At 46.6% G+C, this 26,837-nt stretch overlaps 1 pseudogene; it reads right to left on the reverse strand.

Annotated features, from left to right (window-relative positions):
• Positions 1–20,363: 20,363 nt before the first annotated feature.
• On the reverse strand, positions 20,364–21,579 carry LOC125511658 (annotated as a pseudogene).
• Positions 21,580–26,837: the final 5,258 nt, after the last annotated feature.

The raw sequence follows: 26,837 nt of genomic DNA on the forward strand, positions 1-26,837 counted from the left end.
TGCAGCTTCCAACTTCCAACTTTCATCTTTTCCTTCACAAAGATGTGATGTGTGAGTGAGTACCATGTGATTGCCTTTTTTTCGTTCAGGAGAGATTTTATATTATAAATAGCTGGGTTAGCTCGCCGATTTGAGCGCCTTGATTTACAATATAATGTTATGAACTACTACTATATGAGTTAATTTGTCACTCTTAGCATTGGCACACAATGTAAACTACAAAAAGAAATGGTGTATTAAATGTAAGACTTGAAAATATTGGTTGTATAGAATTTTTCTTACAAGGTGTATTAGGTTTGTTGTAAAACCTTGTTATTTAAGATGAGAGACCGGTGGAATTGGTGTCTGCGGCCTCATGCACAACATATAAAAGCATAAAAGATTGCTTTTATCAAATTTTGTATCCCCCCCCCCCCCTATCTCGCTGTACTGATAGTATTTTTAAAAAAAATAGACAAATAACTCTTTGGTTTGTACGCAAACAAAGGCATCTGGTTATGTTGAGAGCTATAGACATAATGATTCTCATGTCATTCGGAATTTAGGATACACACAAGAAGGTGAAAATGGCAGAAATCACACTTCACTTTCTGGCATAGTAAAGCACGTGGTTGTTAACCAAGAGCCCATTTGTTGCTCCAGTAAGAGTTTACTGTTATGTCATAAAATGATGATTTCAACTTACTGTTGTGTCCAAATCTGATGTATTGTATTGTTGTCATCGAGGATAAAAAGGTGGGGTTTATATCATATTGCATGAGTTTATCCCTCTACATCATGTCATCTTGCTTAAAGTGTTACTTCGTTCTTATGAACTTAATACTCTAGATGCATGCTGGATAGCGGTTGATGTGTGGAGTAATAGTAGTAGATGCAGGCAAGAGTCGGTCTACTTGTCACGGACGTGATGCCTATATACATGATCATACCTAGATATTCTCATAATTATTCGCTTTTCTATCAATTGCTCGACTGTAATTTGTTCACCTACCGTAATAATTATGCTATCTTGAGAGAAGCCACTAGTGAAACCATTCTCCATCATACAAGTTTCCAATCTATTTTATTTGCAATCTTTACTTTCAATCTATATTATGAAAATATCAAAAAATATTTATCGTATTATTATTATCTTTATCAGATCTCACTCTTACAAATGGCCGTGAAGGGATTGACAACCCCTTTATCGTGTTGGTTGCGACGTTCTTATTTGTTTGTGTAGGTACGAGGTGACTCGCGCGTGGTCTCCTACTAGATTGATACATTGGTTCTTAAAAACTGAGGGAAATACTTACGCTGCTTTGCTGCATCACCCTTTCCTTTTCAAGGGAAAACCAACGCATGCTCAAGAGGTAGCAAGAAGGATTTCTGGCGCCATTGCCGGGGAGATCTACGCCAAGTGAAGACATAGCAAGTACCCATCACAACTTTTACCCTTCGCATTACATTATTTGCCATTTGCCTCTCATTTTCCTCCCCCCACTTCACCCTTGCCGTTTTATTCGCCCTCTTTTCCTTTCGCCCTTTTTTTCCATTCGCTTTTTCTTCACTTGTTTGCTTGTGTGTTGGATTGCTTGCTTGTCACGATGGATCAAAATAATACTAAATTGTGTGACTTTGCTAATACCAACAATAATGATTTTATTAGCACTCCGATTGCTCCTCTTACCGATGCTGAATCTTGTGAAATTGATGCGAGCTTGTCCACCGCCGGCTGCTGAACAGAAATAGGTGCGCCGCCTTGGACCATGGGAAGAGAACCACCAGCAAGGCGAGGAGCATATCCAACCATCCCGCTTCGTCCTTGAGCTCGACATCCTCCCGTCATGCGGTGCGGAGGTTAACCTACCAGACAATGCACGTGCTCTCGGCCTTCCTCGTTATCGTGGGGCAGCACGTTGTTGGAATTTTTCTAGTAGGCCATTGGCCCAAAGCCTAACTAAAATTCTGAAATTCTCTTGGCCCATTCATGCACACATGTGAGTGGAGTGAGTGAGGCTAAAGTTTAGTCGCACCCCGGAAGTTGAGAGAGAGTTGCACCTCTTTATAAGGTGAGCTCTTCTACCACTTGTATGAGCATGAGAAGAGGAGACCTACACGCGCGCTCCTCCTCCTCGCTCGAGGCACGACGCGCCGCGGGTTGCGGGATTGAGCCGAGCCGAGGACAGAGCTATGCACGTTGTCTATATTTTTGCTGCATGGGAAAATTAATGAGTCATTAATTAATAATAACGGACACGTTAATTACTAAACCGTTTCCGATTCTTTTGGATCGTGACGACTCGGACGTGGGGTTTACTCCCACGACCTACCCGGCCCGCACTATATAGTCAGGCAGACGTCTACCCTAGCCGCCGTCGCTTCGTATGGTTTCTCACCACCATTCCAGATCATTGCGCCGCAAAGCAAGTCTTCTCCATCCCTCCTTCCGGCGTGCACCGCGAGAAGGGACAGCAGGCCTCCGGAACCCCGCCTCTCGTGATCCTGTACGGGAGAGGGGCGATCAGGTTTTTGGGGAGCGCACTCGCGGGACTGCTGGCAGCGACGACTTCGCGAACGACGACTTCTTCCCCGACCTCGGCAACCTCGTCCTCGACGACATGGGCGACAACGTCAACGCCGGCGGTGCTGCACCCGCTGCACCATATGTGATTCTATCCTTCCTGTTTGAGATCGTGGTAGAATTCATGCTTCTAGTATGTGCCCTAGATGTGATATGTTCATCTGCTATGCTAGTTCGCATGATTAGTTTAATCTCTGCTATTGTGGTCATGATTTATCTTCTGTTTATTCGGATTAAATCTCGTAGTAATTTGCTCATATTTCCAACAATCCAAAAACCTGATTATAGGCAATTTACTCCGAGTGGTTTTGCTGCGCATCTGAAGCCGTCTACCTTTAAGGGGGCGCAATATAAGAGGTGGCGCACGAGAGTAGTCTACTGGTTTTAGACCATGGGCTGCTATGATGCCACCAAGGGCAAGCCTGAGGGCGATCTTAATCCAGCACAGCTGGAAGCTTTTGAGAAGATCGATACCCTCTTTAAAGGCGCTCTTCTGAGTGTTCTTGATGACTCCATTGTGGATTCGTATATGTCGTTTGACAACGGCAAGGACATGTGGGCTGCGCTCGAGGCCAAGTTTGGTGCCTCAGTGTTGGGGAACGTAGTAATTTCAAAATTTTCCTACGCACACGCAAGATCATGGTGATGCAAAGCAACGAGAGGGGAGAGTGTTGTCTACGTACCAACGCAGACCGACTGCGGAAGCGATCACACAACGTAGAGGAAGTAGTCGTACGTTTTCCCGATCCGACCGATCCAAGCACCGTTACTCCGGCACCTCCGAGTTCTTAGCACACGTACAACTCGATGACGATCCCCGGGCTCCGATCCAGCAAAGCGTCGGGGAAGAGTTCCGTCAGCACGACGGCGTGGTGACGATCTTGATGTATCACAGCAGCAGGGCTACGCCTAAACTCCGCTACAGTATTATCGAGGACTATGGTGGCTGGGGGCACCGCACACGGCTAAGGAATAGATCACGTGGATCAAATTGTGTGTTCTAGGGTGCCTTTGCCTCAGTATATAAAGGACTAGAGGGGGGAGGCTGGCCGGCCAAGGTGTGGCGCGCCAGGAGAGTCCTACTCCCTCTGGGAGTAGGATTCCCCCCCCCAATCCTAGTTGGAATAGGATTCGCGGAGGGGGAAGAGAGAGAGAGAGGGGGCCGGCCACCTCTCCTAGTCCTAATAGGACTAGGGGAAGGAGGAGGCGCGCAGCCCATGTAGGGCTGCCTCTTCTCTTTTCCACTAAGGCCCATCATGGCCCATTTAGCTCCCGGGGGGTTCCGGTAACCTTCCCGGTACTCCGATAAAATCCCGATTTCACCCGGAACACTTCCGATATCCAAACATAGGCTTCCAATATATCAATCTTTATGTCTCGACCATTTCGAGACTCCTCGTCATGCCCGTGATCACATCCGGGACTCCGAACAACCTTCGGTACATCAAAATGCATAAACTCATAATATAACTGTCATCGTAACCTTAAGCGTGCGGACCCTACGGGTTCGAGAACAATGTAGACATGACCGAGACACGTCTCCGGTCAATAACCAATAGCGGGACCTGGATGCCCATATTGGCTCCTACATATTCTACGAAGATCTTTATCGGTCAGACCGCATAACAACATACGTCGTTCCCTTTGTTATCGGTATGTTACTTGCCCGAGATTCGATCGTCGGTATTCCAAATACCTAGTTCAATCTCGTTACCGGCAAGTCTCTTTACTCGTTCCGTAATACATCATCTCGCAACTAACTCATTAGTTGCAATGCTTGCAAGGCTTATGTGATGTGCATTACCGAGAGGGCCCAGACATACCTCTCCGACAATCGGAGTGACAAATCCTAATCTCGAAATACGCCAACCCAACATCTACCTTTGGAGACACCTGTAGAGCTCCTTTATAATCACCCTTTTACGTTGTGACGTTTGGTAGCACACAAAGTGTTCCTCCGGTAAACGGGAGTTGCATAATCTCATAGTTATAGGAACATGTATATGTCATGAAGAAAAGCAATAGCAACATACTAAACGATCGGGTGCTAAGCTAATGGAATGGGTCATGTCAATCAGATCATTCAACTAATGATGTGACCTCGTTAATCAAATAACAACTCTTTGTTCATGGTTAGGAAACATAACCATCTTTGATTAACGAGCTAGTCAAGTAGAGGCATACTAGTGACACTCTGTTTGTCTATGTATTCACACATGTATTATGTTTCCGGTTAATACAATTCTAGCATGAATAATAAACATTTATCATGATATAAGGAAATAAATAATAACTTTATTATTGCCTCTAGGGCATATTCCCTTCACCCGGACACCGGCAGCGAGTTGTACGTCATGGAGCAATTCTATGACTACAAGATGACTGATGAGCACCCTGTTGTACAGTAGGCTCATGAGATACAGTCGCTCGCAAAAGAACTTGAGTACTTCAAGTGTGTGTTGCCGGACAAATTTGTTGCCGGAGGCATCATTGCCAAGCTTCCACCTTCGTGGAACAATTTTGCTACTTCCCTGAAACACAAGAGGCAGGAGTTTTCCGTTGTGGATCACATTCGTATTCTTGATGTTGAAGAGAAGGCGAGAGCAGAGGACACACGTGCTCGAGTTGTTGAGGGAGGTTCTAGTGCCCACATGGTACAAAAGAAGAACTCCGAGCCCAACAAGTTCAAAAACAATAAGAACAAAACTCAGGGCAAAGGAAAGTTTGATACAAAGAACAAGCCATCACATTCTACCAACTTCAAGAAGAATTCTCATAAGAAGGGGAAGGGACTTTGCCATGTCTGCGGTGATCCTAATCACTGGGCTCCGAAGTGTCCTAACCGCTTTGAGGAGCGCGAACATGAGAAGAGCGGCAAGTCCGCTAATGTTGTCATCGGTGATACTGATATGAAGGAATCAGGGTACGGTATTTTTCCTACCATCCTTTTAGTATTTCAATCCCCTGATTGGTTAATTGACACCGGTGCCAATGTACATGTTTGTGCTGACGCCTCCATGTTTTCTTCTTACCAGGCAACAGGGACTTCACCCGTGCTGATGGGGAACGGGTCACATGCCATCGTTCGAGGTGTTGGTACGGTCGATCTGAAGTTTACTTCGGGGAAGACTGTGTGTCTAAAGAACGTTCATCATGTGCCGTCCATCAATAAAAATCTCGTTAGCAGTTCCCGTTTATGTCGAGATGGTTTTAAGTTGGTTTTCAAATCCAATAAAGTTGTAATTTTTAAGTGTGGACAATTTGTTGGAAAAGGCTATGAGTGCGGAGGCTTGTTCCGCCTATCTTTGTCAGATATTTGCACTAAAGTTATTAATAGTGTTTGCCACAATAATGAGTCTGATATTTGGCATTCACGACTCTATCATATTAACTTTGGTTGCATGACGCGGTTAGCCAATATGAATTTAATTCCGAAAATCTCTACTGTCAAAGGCTCCAAGTGCCAAGTATGTGTGCAAGCTAAGCAACCTCGAAAGTCCCATAAGACTGCAGAGGCAAGAGACTTGGCGCCACTAGAGCTTATACATTCTGATATTTGTGAGATGAATGGCGTGTTGACAAAAGGTGGAAAGAGATACTTCATGACGTTGATTGATGACTCCACTAGATATTGTTATGTGTATCTTCTGAAATCAAAAGATGAGGCTTTGACTTTCTTTAAAAACTATAGAGCTGAGGCAGAGAACCAACTTGATCGAAAAATTAAACGGCTTAGGTCCGATCGTGGTGGAGAGTATTTTTCCAATGAATTTATCTGTTTTGTGCGGAACATGGTATAATCCATGAGAGGACGCCTCCCTAATCACCCCAGTCAAATGGGGTAGCCGAAATAAAGAACCGAACTCTAATTGATATGGTTAACACCATGTTAGACACTTCGGGTCTATCCAAGGAATGGTGGGGGAGGCGCTAATGACCGCGTCTCATGTCCTAAACCGAGTGTTGGGGAACGTTGCAGAAAACAAAAAATTTCCTACGGTTTCACCAAGATCCATCTATGAGTTCATCTAGCAACGAGTGATTGGATGCATCTACATACCTTTGTAGATCGCGAGCGGAAGCGTTCAAAGAACGGGGATGAGGTAGTCGAACACGACGTGATCCAAATCACCGGAGATCCTAGCACCGAACGGACGGCACCTCCGCATTCAACACACGTAGGGTCAGCGTAACGTCTCCTTCTTCTTGATCCAGCAAGAGGGAAGGAGAGGTTGAGGAAGATGGCTCCAGCAGCAGCACGACGGCGTGGTGGTGATGGAGCTGCAGTACTCCGTCAGGGCTTCGCCAAGCGCTATGGAGGAGGAGGAGGTGTTGGAGAGGGAGAAGGAGGCAACCAAAGGCATGGATGAAAAAGCCCTCCTTCCCCCACTATATATAGGAGGGCCTAGGGGGGGCGCCGGCCCTAGGAGATCCAATCTCCTAGGGGGCGGCGGCCAAGGGAGGTTTCCCTCCCCCCTAAGGCACCTAGGGGTGCCTTCCACTTGTGGGACTCTTCCCCTTTGGAAACCCTAGGCGCATGGGCCCCTTGGGGCTGGTTCCCTTGGCCCATGTAGGCCAAGGCGCACCCCCTTACAGCCCATGTGGCCCCCGGGGCAGGTGGACCCACCCGGTGGACCCCCGGGACCCTTCCGGTGGTCCCGGTACAATACCGGTGACCCCGAAACTTGTCCCGATGGCCGAAACAGCACTTCCTATATATAATTCTTTACCTCCGGACCATTCCTGAACTCCTCATGACGTCCGGGATCTCATCTGGGACTCCGAACAACATTCGGGTTACTGCATATACATATCCCTACAACCCTAGCATCACCGAACCTTAAGTGTGTAGACCCTACGGGTTCGGGAGATATGTAGACATGACCGAGACGACTCTCCGGTCAATAACCAACAGCGGGATCTGGATACCCATGTTGGCTCCCACATACTCCACGACGATCTCATCGGATGAACCACGATGTCGAGGATTCAAGCAACCCCGTATACAATTCCCTTTGTCAATCGATATGTTACTTGCCCGAGATTCGATCGTCGGTATCCCAATACCTCGTTCAATCTCGTTACCGGCAAGTCACTTTACTCGTACCGTAATGCATGATCCCGTGACCAGACACTTGGTCACTTTGAGCTCATTATGATGATGCATTACCGAGTGGGCCCAGTGATACCTCTCCGTCATACGGAGTGACAAATCCCAGTCTTGATCCGTGTCAACCCAACAGACACTTTCGGAGATACCCGTAGTCTACCTTTATAGTCACCCAGTTACGTTGTGACGTTTGGTATACCCAAAGCACTCTTACGGTATCCGGGAGTTACACGATCTCATGGTCTAAGGAAAGGATACTTGACATTGGAAAACTCTAGCAAACGAACTATACGATCTTATGCTATGTTTAGGATTGGGTCTTATCCATCACATCATTCTCCTAATGATGTGACCTCGTTATCAATGACATCCAATGTCCATAGTCAGGAAACCATGACTATCTGTTGATCAACGAGCTAGTCAACTAGAGGCTTACTAGGGACATGTTGGTGTCTATTATTCACACATGTATTACGATTTCCGGATAATACAATTATAGCATGAACAAAGACAATTATCATGAACAAGGAAATATAATAATAATGCTTTTATTATTGCCTCTAGGGCATATTTCCAATAGTCTCCCACTTGCACTAGAGTCAATAATCTAGTTACATTGTGATGAATCGAACACCCATGGAATTCTGGTGTTGATCATGTTTTGCTCTAGGGAGAGGTTTAGTCAATGGATCTGCTACATTCAGGTCCGTATGTACTTTACAAATCTCTATGTCTCCATCTTGAACATTTTCACGAATGGAGTTGAAGCGACGCTTGATGTGCCTTGTCTTCTTGTGAAACCTGGGCTCCTTGGCAAGAGCAATAGCTCTAGTGTTGTCACAGAAGAGCTTGATCGGCCCTGACGCATTGGGTATGACTCCTAGGTCGGTGATGAACTCCTTCACCCAAATTGCTTCATGTGCTGCCTCCGAGGCTGCCATGTACTCCGCTTCACATGTAGATCCTGCCACGACGCTCTGCTTGCAACTGCACCAGCTTACTGCCCCACCATTCAAAATATACACGTATCCGGTTTGAGACTTAGAGTCATCCAGATCTGTGTCGAAGCTAGCGTCGACGTAACCCTTTACGACGAGCTCTTCGTCACCGCCATAAACGAGAAACATTTCCTTAGTCCTTTTCAGGTACTTCAGGATATTCTTGACCGCTGTCCAGTGTTCCTTGCCGGGATTACTTTGGTACCTTCCTACCAAACTTACGGCAAGGTTTACATCAGGTCTGGTACACAGCATGGCATACATAATAGAACCTATGGCTGAGGCATAGGGGATGACACTCATCTCTTCTATATCTTCTGGCGTGGTCGGACATTGAGCCGAGCTCAATTTCACACCTTGCAATACAGGCAAGAACCCCTTCTTAGACTGATCCATATTGAACTTCTTCAATATCTTATCAAGGTATGTGCTTTGTGAAAGACCTATGAGGCGTCTTGATCTATCTCTATAGATCTTGATGCCTAGTATATAAGCAGCTTCTCTAAGGTTCTTCATTGAAAAACTCTTATTCAAGTAGGCCTTAATGCTGTCCAAAAGTTCTATATCATTTCCCATCAAAAGTATGTCATCTACATATAGTATGAGAAATGCTATAGAGCTCCCACTCACTTTCTTGTAAACGCAGGCTTCTCCATAAGTCTGCGTAAACCCAAACGCTTTGATCATCTCATCAAATCGAATGTTCCAACTCCGAGATGCTTGCACCAGCCCATAAATCGAGCGTTGGAGCTTGCATACCTTGTCAGCATTCTTAGGATCGACAAAACCTTCCGGCTGCATCATATACAATTCTTCCTTAAGGAAACCATTAAGGAATGCCATTTTGACGTCCATTTTCCATATCTCATAATCGTAGAATGCGGCAATTGCTAACATGATTCAGACGGACTTCAGCTTCGCTACCGGTGAGAAAGTCTCATCGTAGTCAACCCCTTGAACTTGTCGATAACCCTTAGCGACAAGCCGAGCTTTATAGATGGTCACATTACCATCCGCGTCTGTCTTCTTCTTAAAGATCCATTTATTTTCTATGGCTCGCCGTTCAACGGGCAAGTCAGTCAAAGTACATACTTCGTTTTCATACATGGATCCTATCTCGGATTTCATGGCTTCTAGCCATTTGTCAGAATCCGGGCCCGCCATCGCTTCTTCATAGTTCGAAGGTTCACCGTTGTCTAACAACATGATTTCCAAGACAGGGTTGCCGTACCACTCTGGTGCGGAACATGTCCTTGTGGACCTACGAATTTCAGTAGCAACTTGATCTGAAGTTTCATGATCATCATCATTAACTTCCTCTCTAGTCGGTGCAGGCACCTCAGGAACATTTTCTTGAGTTGCGCCCTTTTCCGGTTCAAGAGGTAACACTTCATCAAGTTCTACTTTCCTCCCACTTACTTCTTTCGAGAGAAACTCCTTCTCTAGAAAGGATCCATTCTTGGCAAAAAAGACCTTGCCTTCGGATCTGAGGTAGAAGGTATACCCAATAGTTTCTTTAGGGTATCCTATGAAGACGCATTTTTCCGACTTGGGTTCGAGCTTTTCAGGTTGAAGTTTCTTGACATAAGCATCGCATCCCCAAACTTTTAGAAACGACAGCTTAGGTTTCTTCCCAAACCATAATTCATACGGTGTCGTCTCAACGGATTTCGACGAGCCCTATTTAAAGTGAATGCGGCAGTCTCTAAAGCATAGCCCCAAAAAGATAGCGGTAAATCAGTAAGAGACATCATAGATCGCACCATATCTAATAGAGTGCGATTACGACGTTCGGTCACACCATTACGCTGAGGTGTTCCAGGCGGCGTGAGTTGAGAAACTATTCCACATTTCCTTAAGTGTGTGCCAAATTCGTGACTCAAGTATTCTCCTCCACGATCTGATCGCAAAAACTTGATTTTCCTGTCACGTTGATTCTCAACCTCACTCTGAAATTCTTTGAACTTTTCAAAGGTTTCAGACTTGTGTTTCATTAAGTAGACATACCCATATCTACTCAAATCATCAGTGAGGGTGAGAACATAACGATAGCCACCGTGAGCCTCAACACTCATTGGACCGCACACATCAGTATGTATGATTTCCAATAAGTTGGTTGCTCGCTCCATTGTTCCTGAGAACGGAGTCTTGGTCATTTTACCCATGAGGCATGGTTCGCACGTGTCAAATGATTCATAATCAAGAGACTCTAAAAGTCCATCTGCATGGAGCTTCTTCATGCGTTTGACTCCTATGTGACCAAGGCGGCAGTGCCACAAGTATGTGGGACTATCATTATCAACCTTACATCTTTTGGCACTCACACTATGAACATGTGTAGCATTACGCTCGAGATTCATTAAGAATAAACCATTCACCATCGGAGCATGACCATAAAACATATCTCTCATATAAATAGAACAACCATTATTCTCAGATTTAAATGAGTAGCCATCTCGAATTAAACGAGATCCCGATACAATGTTCATGCTCAAAGCTGGCACTAAATAACAATTATTAAGATTTAATACTAATCCCGAAGGTAAATGTAGAGGTAGCGTGCCGACTGCGATCACATTGACCTTGGAACCATTCCCGACGCGCAACGTCACCTCGTCCTTTGCCAATCTCCGCTTATTCCGCAGCCCCTGCTTTGAGTTACAAATGTGAGAAACTGCACCGGTATCAAATACCCAGGAGCTACTACGGATACTGGTAAGGTACACATCAATTACATGTATATCACATATACCTTTTGTTTTGCCGGCCTTCTTGTCCGCTAAGTATTTGGGGCAGTTCCGCTTCCATTGACCACTTCCCTTGAAATAAAAGCACTCAGTCTCGGGCTTGGGTCCATTCTTTGGCTTCTTCCCGGCAGCTTGCTTGCCGGGCGCGGCAACTCCCTTGCCGTCCTTCTTGAAGTTCTTTTTACCCTTGCCCTTCTTGAACTTAGTGGTTTTATTGACCATCAACACTTGATGTTCCTTCTTGACTTCTACCTCTGCTGATTTCAGCATTGCAAATACCTCAGGAATGGTCTTTTGCATCCCCTGCATATTGAAGTTCATCACAAAGCTCTTGTAGCTTGGTGGAAGCGACTGGAGGATTCTGTCAATGACCGCGTCATCCGGGAGATTAACTCTCAGCTGAGTCAAGCGGTTATGTAACCCAGACATAGTGAGTATGTGCTCGCTGACAGAACTATTTTCCTCCATCTTACAACTGAAGAATTTGTCAAAGACCTCATATCTCTCGATCCGGGCATGAGCTTGAAAAACCATTTTCAGCTCTTCGAACATCTCATATGCTCCATGTCTCTCAAAACTCTTTTGGAGCCCCGGCTCTAAGCTGTAAAGCATGCCGCACTGAACGAGGGAGTAGTCATCAACACGTGTCTGCCAAGCGTTCATAACGTCTTGGTTCTGTGGGATGGGAGCTTCACCTAGCGGTGCTTGTAGGACATAATATTTCTTGGCAGCTATGAGGATGATCCTCAGGTTCCGGACCCAGTCCGTGTAGTTGCTTCCATCGTCTTTCAGCTTGGTTTTCTCTAGGAACGCGTTGAAGTTGAGGACTACGTTGGCCATTTGATCTACAAGACATATTGTAAATATTTTAGACTAAGTTCATGATAATTAAGTTCATCTAATCAAATTATTCAATGAACTCCCACTTAGATAGACATCCCTCCAGTCATCTAAGTATAACATGATCCGAGTTGACTAGGCCGTGTCCGATCATCACGTGAGACGGTCTAGTTAACATCGGTGAACATCTTCATGTTGATCGTATCTTCTATACGACTCATGCTCGACCTTTCGGTCTTCTGTGTTCCGAGGCCATGTCTGTACATGCTAGGCTCGTCAAGTCAACCTAAGTGTTTGCATGTGTAAATCTGTCTTACACCCGTTGTATGTGAACGTCTGAATCAAACACCCGATCATCACGTGGTGCTTTGAAACAACGAACTGTCGCAACGGTGCACAGTTAGGGAAACACTTTCTTGAAATTATTATGAGGGATCATCTTATTTACTACCGTCATTCTAAGTAAACAAGATGCAAAACATGATAAACATCACATGCAATCAAATAATAATAGTGACATGATATGGCCAATATCACATAGCCCCTTTGATCTCCATCTTGGGGCTCCATGATCATCTTGTCACCGGCTTGACACCATGATCTCCATCATCATAATCTCCATCATTGTGTCTCCATGAAGTTGCTCGCCAACTATTACTTCCACTACTATGGCTAACGCGTTTAGCAATAAAGTAAAGTAATTTACATGGCGTTTCTCAATGACACGTAGGTCATACAAAAAATATAGACAACTCCTATGGCTCCTGCCGGTTGTCATACTCATCGACATGCAAGTCGTGATTCCTATTACAATAGCATCAACATCTCATACATCACATATAGATCATTCATCATTCATCACAACTTAGGCCATATCATATCACAAAGCACTTGCTGCAAAAACAAGTTAGACGTCCTCTAATTGTTGTTGCAAGTTTTACGTGGCTGAAGTAGGGTTCTAGCAAGAACGTTTTCTTACCTACGTGAAAGCCACAACGTGATTTGTCAACTTCTATTTACCCTTCATAAGGACCCTTTTCATCGAATCCGCTCCAACTAAAGTGGGAGAGACAGACACCCGACAGCCACCTTTATGCAACTTGTGCATGTTAGTCGGTGGAACCGGTCTCATGTAAGCGTACGTGTAAGGTTGGTCTGGGCCGCTTCATCCCACAATACCGTTGAAGCAAGATAAGACTAGTAGCGGCAAGAAAGTTGACAACATCTACGCCCACAACAAATTGTGTTCTACTCGCGCAAGAAGAACTACACATAGACCTAGATCATGATGCCACTGTTGGGGAACGTTGCAGAAAACAAAAATTTTCCTACGGTTTCACCAAGATCCATCTATGAGTTCATCTAGAAACGAGTGATTGGATGCATCTACATACCTTTGTAGATCGCGAGTGGAAGCGTTCAAAGAACGGGCATGAGGTAGTCGAACACGATGTGATCCAAATCACCGGAGATCCTAGCACCGAACGGACGGCACCTCCGCGTTCAACACACGTACGGTCAGTGTAATGTCTCCTTCTTCTTGATCCAGCAAGAGGGAAGGAGAGGTTGAGGAAGATGGCTCCAGCAGCAGCACGACGGCGTGGTGGTGATGGAGCTGCAGTACTCCGTCAGGGCTTCGCCAAGCGCTATGGAGGAGGAGGAGGTGTTAGAGAGGGAGAAGGAGGCAACCAAAGGCATGGATGAAAAAGCCCTCCTTCCCCCACTATATATAGGAGGGCCTAGGGAGGGGGGCGCCGGCCCTAGGAGATCCAATCCCCTAGGGGGGGGGGGGCCAAGGGAGGTTTCCCCCCCCCCCCCCCCAAGGCACCTAGGGGTGCCTTCCACTTGTGGGACTCTTCCCCTTTGGAAACCCTAGGCGCATGGGCCCCTTGGGGCTGGTGCCCTTGGCCCATGTAGGCCAAGGCGCACCCCCTTACAGCCCATGTGGCCCCCGGGGCAGGTGGACCCACCCGGTGGACCCCCGGGACCCTTCCGGTGGTCCCGGTACAATACCGGTGACCCCGAAACTTGTCCCGATGGCCGAAACAGCACTTCCTATATATAATTCTTTACCTCCGGACCATTCCGGAACTCCTCGTGACGTCCGGGATCTCATCCAGGACTCCGAACAACATTCGGGTTACTACATATACATATCCCTACAACCCTAGCGTCACCGAACCTTAAGTGTGTAGACCCTACGGGTTCGGGAGATATGTAGACATGACCGAGACGACTCTCCGTCAATAACCAACAGCGGGATCTGGATACCCATGTTGGCTCCCACATACTCCACGACGATCTCATCAGATGAACCACGATGTCGAGGATTCAAGCAACCCCGTATACAATTCCCTTTGTCAATCGATATGTTACTTGCCCGAGATTCGATCGTCGGTATCCCAATACCTCGTTCAATCTCGTTACCGGCAAGTCACTTTACTCGTACCGTAATGCATGATCCTGTGACCAGACACTTGGTCACTTTGAGCTCATTATGATGATGCATTACCGAGTGGGCCCAGTGATACCTCTCCGTCATACGGAGTGACAAATCCCAGTCTTGATCCGTGTCAACCCAACAGACACTTTCGGAGATACCCGTAGTCTACCTTTATAGTCACCCAGTTACGTTGTGACGTTTGGTATACCCAAAGCACTCTTACGGTATCCGGGAGTTACACGATCTCATGGTCTAAGGAAAGGATACTTGACATTGGAAAACTCTAGCAAACGAACTATACGATCTTATGCTATGTTTAGGATTGGGTCTTATCCATCACATCATTCTCCTAATGATGTGACCTCGTTATCAATGACATCCAATGTCCATAGTCAGGAAACCATGACTATCTGTTGATCAACGAGCTAGTCAACTAGAGGCTTACTAGGGACATGTTGGTGTCTCTTATTCACACATGTATTACGATTTCCGGATAATACAATTATAGCATGGACAAAGACAATTATCATGAACAAGGAAATATAATAATAATGCTTTTATTATTGCCTCTAGGGCATATTTCCAACACCGAGTTCCCACAAAGCATAAGACCATGACTCCATTTGAGGAATGGGAAAGGAAAAGGTTGAAACTCTCTTACCTACGTACTTGGGATTGTTTGGCAAAAGTCAATATACCAATTCCCATGAAGTGCAAGCTTGGACCAAAAACTGTGGATTGTGTTCTTCTGGGCTATGCTTTTCATAGCATCGGCTATAGATTTTTGATAATAAAATCTGAGGTATCCGACATGCATGTTGGTACGATTTTGGAATCAAATGATGCAACTTTCTTTGAGGACATATTTCCTATGAAGGATATGTCGAGTTCATCAAATCAGGAGATACCTACTCCATCTAGTGAGGAATTCACTGTAATTCCTGAACCCACCATTGCGATGGAACACGTTGAGAATCCTGTTGAGGGTAACAATGGAACTCCTGTGAGGAGTAAGAGACAGAGGACTGCAAAGTCTTTTGGTGATGATTTCATTGTGTACCTCGTGGATGACACACCCAGGACTATTTCAGAAGCCTATGCATCTCCTGATGCTGACTACTGGAAGGAAGCTGTACGTAGCGAGATGGATTCCATCTTAGCTAACGGTACCTGGGAGATCACTGACCGTCCTTATGGGTGCAAACCTGTAGGATGTAAGTGGGTGTTCAAGAAGAAGCTTAGACCTGATGGTACGATTGAAAAGTACAAGGCACGACTTGTGTCCAAGGGTTATACCCAGAAAGAAGGTGAAGACTTCTTTGATACTTACTCACCCGTGGCTAGACTGACCACAATTCGGGTGCTACTATCACTGGCTGCCTCACATGGTCTTCTCGTTCATCAAATGGACGTTAAGACGGCTTTCCTCAATGGAGAGTTGAAGGAGGAAATTTACATGGATCAGCCAGATGGTTTTGTAGTACCTGGTCGGGAAGGAAAGGTGTGCAAGTTATTAAAGTCTTTATATGGCCTTAAACAAGCTCCTAAGGAGTGGCATGAGAAGTTCGAAAGAACATTAACTGCTGCTGGCTTTGTAGTAAACGATGGTGACAAGTGCATGTACTATCGCTATGGTGGGGGCGAAGGAGTTATTCTTTGTCTGTATGTCGACGACATATTGATCTTTGGAACCAAACTTGATTTAATCAAGGAGGTTAAGGATTTCTTATCTCGCTGTTTTGAGATGAAGGATCTAGGAGTAGCTGATATTATATTAAACATCAAGCTATTGAGAGATGAGAATGGTGGGATCACACTACTTCAGTCTCATTATGTGGAAAAGGTCTTGAGTCGTTTTGGGTATAGCGACTGCATGCCTTCTCCAACTCCATATGATGCTAGTGTGTTGCTTCGAAAGAATCGACGGATTGCTAGAGATCAATTGAGGTATTCTCAGATTATTGGCTCGCTTATGTATTTGGCGAGTGCCACGAGACCTGACGTCTCTTTTGCTGTGAGCAAGCTGAGTCGGTTTGTGTCAAAACCGGGAGATGATCATTGGCATGCGCTTGAGAGAGTTATGCGCTATTTGAAAGGCACCGCGAGCTATGGGATTCACTACACTGGGTATCCAAGGGTACTGGAGGGTTATAGTGACTCAAACTGGATATCTGATGCTGATGAGATTAAGGCCACAAGTGGTTATGTTTTTACACTTGGTGGTGGCGCTGTTTCTTGGAAGTCTTGCAAGCAGACCATCTTAACGAGGTCAACTATGGAAGCAGAACTCACAACATTAGACACTGCCATTGTTGAAGCAGAGTGGCTTCGTGAACTCTTGATGGACTTACCTATGGTTGAAAAACCAATACCCCCTATCCTGATGAACTGTGATAATCAAACTGTGATCGTCAAAATAAACAGTTCTAAGGACAATATGAAGTCCTCAAGGCATGTGAAGAGGAGACTAAAATCTGTCAAAAAATTGAGGAACTCCAGAGTTATTACGTTGGATTATATCCAAACATCGAAAAACTTGGCAGATCCCTTCACAAAGGGTCTATCACGTAATGTAATAGATAATGCATCGATGGAGATGGGTTTGAGACCCACCGCATGAGTTGTCCATAGTGGTAACGCACTCTATGTGATCGGAGATCCCGTGAAGTAGAAGTGGGAGACAAGCTGTTGGTCAACTGGGAGGAGAGTATCCCTATATTAATTATCCCACTCCGTAAAGATGCAATACTCTCCTGATCTGCATGGCAGGTTGATACTTATCTTAATGTGTTCCAAGTGACTTATTTGGGGAAGCAGAGATATTGTCCTGCAGAACATCTTCTGAGGAACACACCTATATGAATTTGACTGTTAACGTCGCAGTCTGTGAGAATTGGGTGTTCTCTAATAAATTCATGAAAGGCCCTGGAGTATGACGTATACGCTCCACCCGCAGGGAAGCCTTGCGGCAGCCCAGTATCGGTCAAGAATTTGTGTGAAACTAGTTTCACAGAAAACTTGTAGTTCAAGGCATAGTCCACTATTCAAGTTGTGATCTAGTGTAGCATAAATTTCTAAGTGGAAGTTCAACTTCACAGTCTCCACTAAGCACCGATATATAAAACAATGTTTTGGAACTAAATGATGAGATGTGCCAATGAGACTTTGTGGGGGATTGTTGGAATTTTGCTAGTAGGCCTTTGGCCCAAAGCCCAACTAAAATTCTGAAATTCTCTTGGCCCATTCATGCACACATGTGAGTGGAGTGAGTGAGGCTAAAGTTTAGTCCCATCCCGGAAGTTGAGAGAGAGTTGCACCTCTTTATAAGGTGAGCTCTTCTATCACTTGTATGAGCATGAGAAGAGGAGACCTACATGCGCGCTCCTCCTCCTCGCTCGCCACGCCACGCCACGCCTCGTCACGACGCGCCGCGGGTTGCGGGATTGAGCCGAGCCGAGGACAGAGCTATGCATGTTGTCTATATTTTTGCTGCATGGGAAAATTAATGAGTCATTAATTAATAATTAACGGACGCGTTAATTACTGAACCGTTTCCAATTCTTTTGGATCGTGACGACTCGGACGTGGGGTTTACTCCCACGACCTACCCGGCCCGCACTATATAGTCAGACAGATGTCTACCCTAGCCGCCGCCGCTTCGTATGGTTTCTCACCACCATTCCAGATCATTGCGCCGCCAAGCAAGTCTTCTCCATCCCTCCTTCCGGCGTGCACCGCGAGAAGGGACAACAGGCCTCCGGAACCCCGCCTCTCGTGATCCTGTACGGGAGAGGGGCGATCAGATTTTTGGGGAGCGCACTCGCGCGACTGCTGGCAGCGACGACTTCGCGAACGACGACTTCTTCCCCGACCTCGGCAACCTCGTCCTCGACGACATGGGCGACAATGTCAACGCCGGCAGTGCTGCACCCGCTGCACCGTATGTGATTCTATCCTTCCTGTTCGAGATCGTGGTAGAATTCATGCTTCTAGTATGTGCCCTAGATGTGATATGTTCATTTGCTATGCTAGTTCGCATGATTAGTTTAATCTCTGCTGTTGTGGTCATGATTTATCTTCTGTTTATTCGGATTAAATCTCGTAGTAATTTGCTCATATTTCCAACACACGTCAGGTGGAGCGTCGATGACCTAAATGGTGCGGGCTGGTGGACGGGGGTCACTTGCGAGGGAACATGCATCACTATGTTCGGTTTGCTTGAGAGCGCATGGCCTACCTCTACGGTCGACACCACGCTGGAGATCAAGATAGCTAGTGTCGGGGAAGGAGGTGCTTTCGAGGGCCGCACCGGAGACAAAGGTGGCCTACCCTGTCGGAGCCAAGGACGGAAGGTAGAATAGGAGAGGTGGTACGGTGGGGATGAAGTGGACAGGAGAGGTGCGACAGGGCTGGGAATTATTTTGATGAAAATCGAAACGGGGTAGGGGAGAGGAAGGTGTGGCAAGAAGTGAAAAAAAAAGGAGGTGAGATAAGCGGTCCCCATTGGAGCCATGGACGGAAGGTAAAGGCGGAGAGACGACACGGTGGGGATGAAGTGGACAGGAAAGGTGCGACGGGGCTGGGAATTATTTTGATGAAAATCAGAACGGGATAGGGGGGAGGAAGGGGTAGCAAGAAGTGAAAGAAAAAAAGGAGGTGTGATAAGCGGTGAGCGTGGGACCCGGGGTGAGATATTTCTGGAAAGTGAAACTGACTATCGTAGTTGTAAGACATCTCCACGTAATTTCTCAACGGAGGCAGTAAAAAAGTTGAAAAGGAGAAAATCCAAAACTTATGTGCTTACACATGTCAATTAGAGATGAAGCATGTGCTACAATGTGAAAACGCACATGGTGTGGGCTAGCTTAGTCACTTTGATTCTTGTATATATAAGCCATACATGGATTGTGTGGTCTTCTCCGGTCCAGTATTAACCAAACTAGCCTCTTTACACGTGGTGGGCTGCTTTAATTATTTCTTTTTGAGAAAATTTTCAATCTATTAATTTTTAATCATAGCAGTACAACAAATATATAAAAATAATAAAAGTTACATTCAAATCCGTAGACGATCTAACGACGACTACAAGCACTGTAACAAGTTGAAGGCGCGCCACCATCATCATTCCTTCTTTGCTGGAGCTGGGCAAAACTTATTATAGTAAACAGTCAAAAAATCGTCGTGCTAAGGTCTCATAGGACTAGCAGATTAGAACAACAACCACTGCCCATAAAGAGTAGCGTAGACCGAAAGGATACAATCTGAGGACTAACGAATGTAAAAGAACGATGACCAGATCCACCAGAGACACATCTCCACACACACACACCAACAATGTTAGGCGCACCGCCAGGACTGGGGCTAGGCGGCAAGAACCTTATTTCACCGCTGAGCAGAACACAACCCCTAACAAAACTCGAAGAAACATCTAAAAAATGAAGCCCTCCCACCGGCAAGTGCCAGGATCCATCACGCCCCATGGCCCTTAGGCCACCGGAGATAAGGCAGACCGGCGGCGGTTCCAGCGGGAGGCAGAGAAACCCTAATCTCTTTGTTCAGGAGGAGGCTGGGCTTCTTTAATTGAAGCCTTTGTAACTGGGTTGTTCCATGACATAGAAAAAAAATTCAACTGAACCTAAATAAAAATTTAGGCAACTGAACATATAGCAAAAGTATCATATACTTTATTGGGTACAAACATCACATGGCTTAATTCAAATGCATCAGTAGTAGTAGGATAATTACCGCCAGGCGTGCGATTGCAAGCGATCAAGCATCGAGGTAGGAAAATTAATTACCACATGCACGTTCATTATTGTCCCCTGGCGACGATCGGTCAAAAGGCCACCTCGGCGTTGGCAAACTCCTCTCTCTTCTGTGTCATATCCGCCACCATCTCACCGAACCTGCGCGGCGGGCTGACCACCGGCACCGTGCCGCGAGCAGACTGTCCACCCACAGCACGCCCGCTGTGAAGTCCACTCACATGCACGTCCTTGGACTTCTGTGCGATGATGACGGAGTTCACCACGTCGTCGTCTGGGTGGCACACGGCCAGCACCTCGAACCCGCCTAGGGTGATGTCCTGGGGGTCGACGATCGGGTACAGGAACCCGCGTGCCCCGTGTGTGCTGCGCACGACGAGGGCCGCCCCGTCTGCCATGTGTGTACCGAGGTGTGCTATCACCTTGGCCTTGTCCTCGGCGGCCATGCCGACGAGCGCGGCCAGGAAGACCACGTCGTATGTAGCGAGCCGCCAGCGAGGTCCGCTACGTCGGCCGTGTGGAACGACATGCGGGCGCCCATGTCCTTGTCCGCGCGGAACAGCTTGCTGGCTCGGTCGTTGGCCGCGCCGCACAGGTCGTAGTTGCCGAACATGGTGTTGGGCAGGTGGCGCGCGGCCAGGACGAAGGAGCTGAACGGCAGCGGGCCGGAGCCAATGAACGCGACACGGGCCGGGGCAATGCCTCCGGGCACGTAGCGCGCCAGGAGCTCGTACTCCAGCTTGCTGAGGTTGATGTAGTTGCTGTAGTAGGGGAACATGCCGAGGTGATCCAGCGGGTTGTCAAAGGCGGCGAGCATGTCGGAGTAGTGCGCCTCAAGCTTCCCCTCGGCCTCGGAGCAAAGGCGGATGAGGCCCTCCCGCATCTTCTGCGCCTCCGGGCGAGCTTGGTCACGTCCACGGGGCTCGGGGGAACGCAAGCCGTGACCAGCTCGGTGAAGAGCGCGTCGACGTCCGGGCATGGGCTGAGCGACGGCAGCTTGGCGATGGCGGAGTGGAGCCCGGTGATCTTCTCCACCAGGGCATCCACCTCCTTGTTGTTCTGGGCAGCCATTTTCCTCTTCTTGCTTGGTGGAGTGGAGTGGAGAGTGGCTGATGGAGCTGCTTGCTTGATGAGCAATGGAGCGGGCAAGACGGGGTATATATATGTACCTGCCGTCTATAGAGTATGGCTGCCGGAAAAGGTGCGCATGCATGCACGCTTCACGCGTCCCTGCCCAATGCAATGAGGCTGGTTTCATGCCTCGGTTGTGACCTCTTCACGTCCTGATGTTGAAGTGGACAGCGTATTCTATGTCTTCCTTCCTGTACATCGTTTCAAAAAACGATGCAATAAATTCGTCTAGAAAAACTATATGGTAGTTATCTAAACTCTTCAAATTGCTTTGACTATAGTGAGTTAATATTAGGAGAAGGGCTAGGTGCAAGAATGTTTAACTCCACAAATTTTAAAAAGGTTTGATTTTGCTATATCTCAGGTGCCTGAAAATTTTCTTCGCGTCGGTCACTTTCTCTAGTTCATTCTGAGCTCGCCGGAGAAAGCCATAGCCCCACTATCTATTTTAGGGGGAGTCACGGCCCCATTATCTATCTTAGGGATGGGGTGAAGGGAATCGTCGGAGTTTTCACCAGTGGTGTGGGGCTTAGAAGGACGGCCGAGGCGGTGGGGCAACAACGGTGGTAGAGGGGGGTTGAGGGGGAGAGCGGGGCGGCGAGGCAGTGTACGGTAGCGCCCGCCGGCCAGGGGGGATGGAGGCAGGCGGATGGGGCGAGATAGGCTGCCGGGGGAGGAGAAACTGTCGTCGGGAGGAAGAAGCTAAACAGTCCGCAGCATGATTGAAGCCGTTGGATATTGATCCGATGGTCGAGAAAAAAAGTGAGTCTTGAAAACATTTTGTAGGCACCTGTTAAATAGATGGTCCCAAAAATATTAATTATAGAAGGTGATTTGAGGAGTTAAGTTTATGGAAAGGCTAGAAATGCTTTTAGTGCTGAAATGTTGGCTTTAAGACTACTCGTTCCTGTGAATAAGTGTACATCTGCCTTTTGTACTAAGTCAAAGTTTTATAATTTTGACAAACTTTATAGAAAAGAGTAGTAGCATACATGACATCAAATTGATATATTATGAAAGTACATTTCAAAACGAATCTAGCGATGCGAATTTAGAGCCATAAATGCTACTGGTTTTCCTATAAAGTTGGTCAACGTTTTTAAAACTTTGACTTAAGACAAGAGCTAGATGTACATTTATTCATTCGCGAGCGGAGGGAGCACCTTTTGAGACCAATGGTTTGTGACGCCAAGAGATGTTAACCTGCTTTTATGCAAGGTGTGCATCTCTATGAAATGGAGCTCGATCGGGCAACTCCGTGCGTTCAATTTTTCATGCTATTCCATAATTCGTATGGCTTAGTTTTACCTAGCAATTTAGTGCTGTGGATAGCAGGAATTCGAACAGTTTGTAAGCGTCGCTACTCAAAACCGATTGAAAAGCTGGAGGTAAACAGACACCAACTCATGTGGTAGAGTAACAACTTTGCGTCTCATTGGACATTACTGCTTAATACTACTCCTTACTACGTACTACTTTGCCAATCTCCATCTCCACCGACAGAAGCATCGCAGCTCCATTAGTGCAGCTCCATTAGTGCCAGTTGACAGTGGTGGAGTAAACCAGTCCAGGAACAGCTACTTAATTATCATCTTACACCCTGCATTGCCTCATAATAACCCCAGCCCAAACCATCTCTTCGTCGATCATCCCCCGACTAAATACCACCATAATCCAAGGGGGCAAACCAAAAAGAAGCACCAAAAAGCAGAGACCCTCGCCGTCGCCGCCGGTTTCACGACGCCGCCGCTGCCTGCCTACAGGCAGAAGCAGCCGCCGTTGTACTTGCCGCCCTTCATCTGCTCACCGACCTTCCTCACCGTCACCGACGACGGCGCGCACGGCGTCCACTCCGCCGCCAGCCGCACACTGGCCAGCCACCACCACCCGCTCCCGCCGCCCTTGCCGCCCCCACGCTTCCTCCTCGACGATGCCGCAGCCTGGGCGGCCTCCGCGGCGAGGCACCGGTTCTCGGCGCGGAGCCGCTCGATCTCGGCGACGCCGGCCTTGCGCTCGGCCTCCCAGGCGGCCATGGCCTCGAAGCACTCGCGGTTGCGGAGCTCCAGCCCGTACGCCTGCGCCTGCAGCGCCTCGACCTTCCGCCCGAGCATGCACGCACGATGGTCGTCCCGCAGCTTCACGGCCAGCCGGGCCAGGTCGGCCGCGCGGCGCCGCGTGTAGCCGAGCTCGGTAATTTTGCAAAACCATCTATGGTAGTTCATGTGATGAGAATGATCATATGCTCGCGAGGTGTTGGACACAATGCCAGATAGGTACGTGTTTTGTATTATTATTTTTTCTCAAAATCTTGGATCATGTGATATTGAAATTTGGTAATGGTTTTTGACATCGTACTATGCAAAACGAGTTGGGTGGCCTGGAAAAATTCATGGCGCTGGATGAAAGGAACGCCATTGACCTCAACGACGTTGTCATTTCTGTGGCAGATGAAAGCCAAGGAGAGAGACATAGTGCCAAAGTAGAGGGTAACCACACACATACCATGAAGAGGGAGCTAACAAGGTCGGTGAACTACAAGGTTGAGGAGGACATAACTTTGTGCAATGCTTGAATGAACATATCTCTCTTGACGCCAGGGCTAGAGGAGCCGATCAAACCAAGGAAATATTTTGGAGGTGGATTAAGCAATACTATTAACACAATGTTCTGATTCCATCCAATCACACGCAAGGGTATCTCTGCTCATCGCTGAAGTAGCATCCAAGATCAGTGCAATCGATGGTCCGATTGTGTTGAGCAGGTGAACAACTCACCGACCAGTGTAGTGCCAATAACCGAGTATGAATGAAAGGATGAGACAAGATTGGTAAATTGTTCCTGGAGAGATCTTGGCAAGATTGAGCTTCTTTGGTGGTTACACTAGTGGTAGTGGTGCCAATGAGAATATTGTTGAGAACTTGAAATGGTGTGGAAATGCCTATGCAGAAAGATGGATGAGATAGGTAGAACATATAGTGAGTTAAGATTAGGAGAAGGGCTAGGTGCAAGAATGTTTAACTCCACAAATTTTAAAAAGGTTTGATTTTGCTATATCTCAGGTGCCTAAAAATTTTCTTCGCGTCGGTCACTTTCTCTAGTTCATTCTGAGCTCGCCGGAGAAAGCCATAGCCCCACTATCTATTTTAGGGGGAGTCATGACCCCATTATCTATCTTACGAATGGGGTTAAGGGAATCGTCGGAGTTTTCACCAGTGCTGTGGGGCTTAGAAGGACGGCCGAGGCGGTGGGGCAGCAACGGTGGTAGAGGGGGTTTGAGCGGGAGAGCGGGGCGGCGAGGCAGTGTACGGTAGCGCCCGCCGGCCACGGGGGATGGAGGCAGGCGGATGGGGCGAGATAGGCTGCCGGGGGAGGAGAAACTGTCGTCGCACTACAACAGGACTGCCCCTGTAGCAACGCATCTTTCCGTATCTAAATGTTCATATATGCGTTGCTAGTGACTTGTTTGGCATGCATAGCCTTATCCGGTGTTGCTAGCACATAATGCAACGCTTATGCTGCCGTTGGTAAAAAGAACTGATGCAAGACTACAACGGATCAGGCAGACTTTTACAACACTTCTATATGTTGGAACTTACTGTATAGGAATCAATATCCCATTGCTCAACAACAGAGAATTTCCAACGCTTCCAAGTGTTGGTACATATATAGTGTGAATAATATTATATTATATATATATATATTGTTGAGCTTTTATATATTTATAGCTCTAGTGCATCTGTTACATGGCAATCCCTACTCCCTGCATTAACATCAATCGATGGGCATCTCCATAGCTCATTGATTAGCCTCGTTGATGTGAGACTTTCTCCTTTTTTTGTCTTCTCCACATAACCCCCATCATCATATTCTATTCCACTCATAGTGCTATATGCATGGCTCACGCTCATGTATTGCGTGAAAGTTGAAAAACAATTGCTTGGCTTGTCATCGGGGTTGTGCATAATGAGAGCATTCTTGTGTGACAAAAATGGAGCATGACTAAACTATATGATTTTGTAGGGATGAACTTTCTTTGGCCATGTTATTTTGAGAGGACATAATTGCTTAGTCAGTATACTTGAAGTATTATTATTTTTATGTCAATATTAAACTTTTATCTTGAATCTTTCGGATCTGAATATTCATACCACAATTAAGAAGAATTACATTGAAATTATGCCAAGTAGCATTCCACATCAAAATTCTGTTTTTATCATTTACCTACTCGGGGACGAGCAGGAATTAAGCTTGGGGATGCTTGATACGTCTCCAATGTATCTATAATTTTTGATTGCTCTATGCTATATTATCTTCTGTTTTGGACATTATTGGGCTTTATTATTCACTTTTATATTATTTTTTGGACTAACCTATTAACCGGAGGCCCAGCCAGAATTGCTATTTTTTGCCTATTTCAGAGTTTCGCAGAAAAAGAATATCAAACGGAGTCCAAACGGAATGAAACCTTCGGAAACGTGATTTTCGGAACGAACATGATCCAGAGGACTTGGACCCTACGTCAAGAAAGGTACCAGGAAGCCACGAGGTAGGGGGCGCGCCTACCCCCTGGGTGCGCCCTCCACCCTCGTGGGCCCCACGTTGCTCCACCGACGTACTCCTTCCTCTTATATATACCTACGTATCCCCAAACGATCAGATACGGAGCCAAAAAACCTAATTCCACCACCGCAACCTTCTGTACCCACGAGATCCCATCTTGGGGCCTGTTCCGGAGCTCCACCGGAGGGGGCATCGATCACGGAGGGCTTCTACATCAACACCATAGCCTCTCCGTTGAAGTGTGAGTAGTTTACCTCAGACCTTCGGGTCCATAGTTATTAGCTAGATGGCTTCCTCTCTATTTTTGGATCTCAATACAATGTCCTCCCCCTCTCTTGTGGAGATCTATTCGATGTAATCTTATTTTGTGGTGTGTTTGTTGAGACCGATGAATTGTGGGTTTAGGATCAAGTTTATCTATGAACAATATTTGAATCTTCTGAATTCTTTTATGTATGATTGGTTATCTTTGCAAGTCTCTTCGAATTATCAGTTTGGTTTGGCCTACTAGATTGATCTTTCTTGCAATGGGAGAAGTGCTTAGCTTTGGGTTCAATCTTGCGGTGTACTTTCCCAGTGACAGTAGGGGCAGCAAGGCACGTATTGTATTGTTGCCATCGAGGATAACAAGATGGGGTTTTTATCATATTGCATGAATTTATCCCTCTACATCATGTCAT

The sequence above is a fragment of the Triticum urartu genome, chromosome 5 (assembly GCF_003073215.2).
Source record: "Triticum urartu cultivar G1812 chromosome 5, Tu2.1, whole genome shotgun sequence".
NCBI lineage: Eukaryota > Viridiplantae > Streptophyta > Magnoliopsida > Poales > Poaceae > Triticum > Triticum urartu.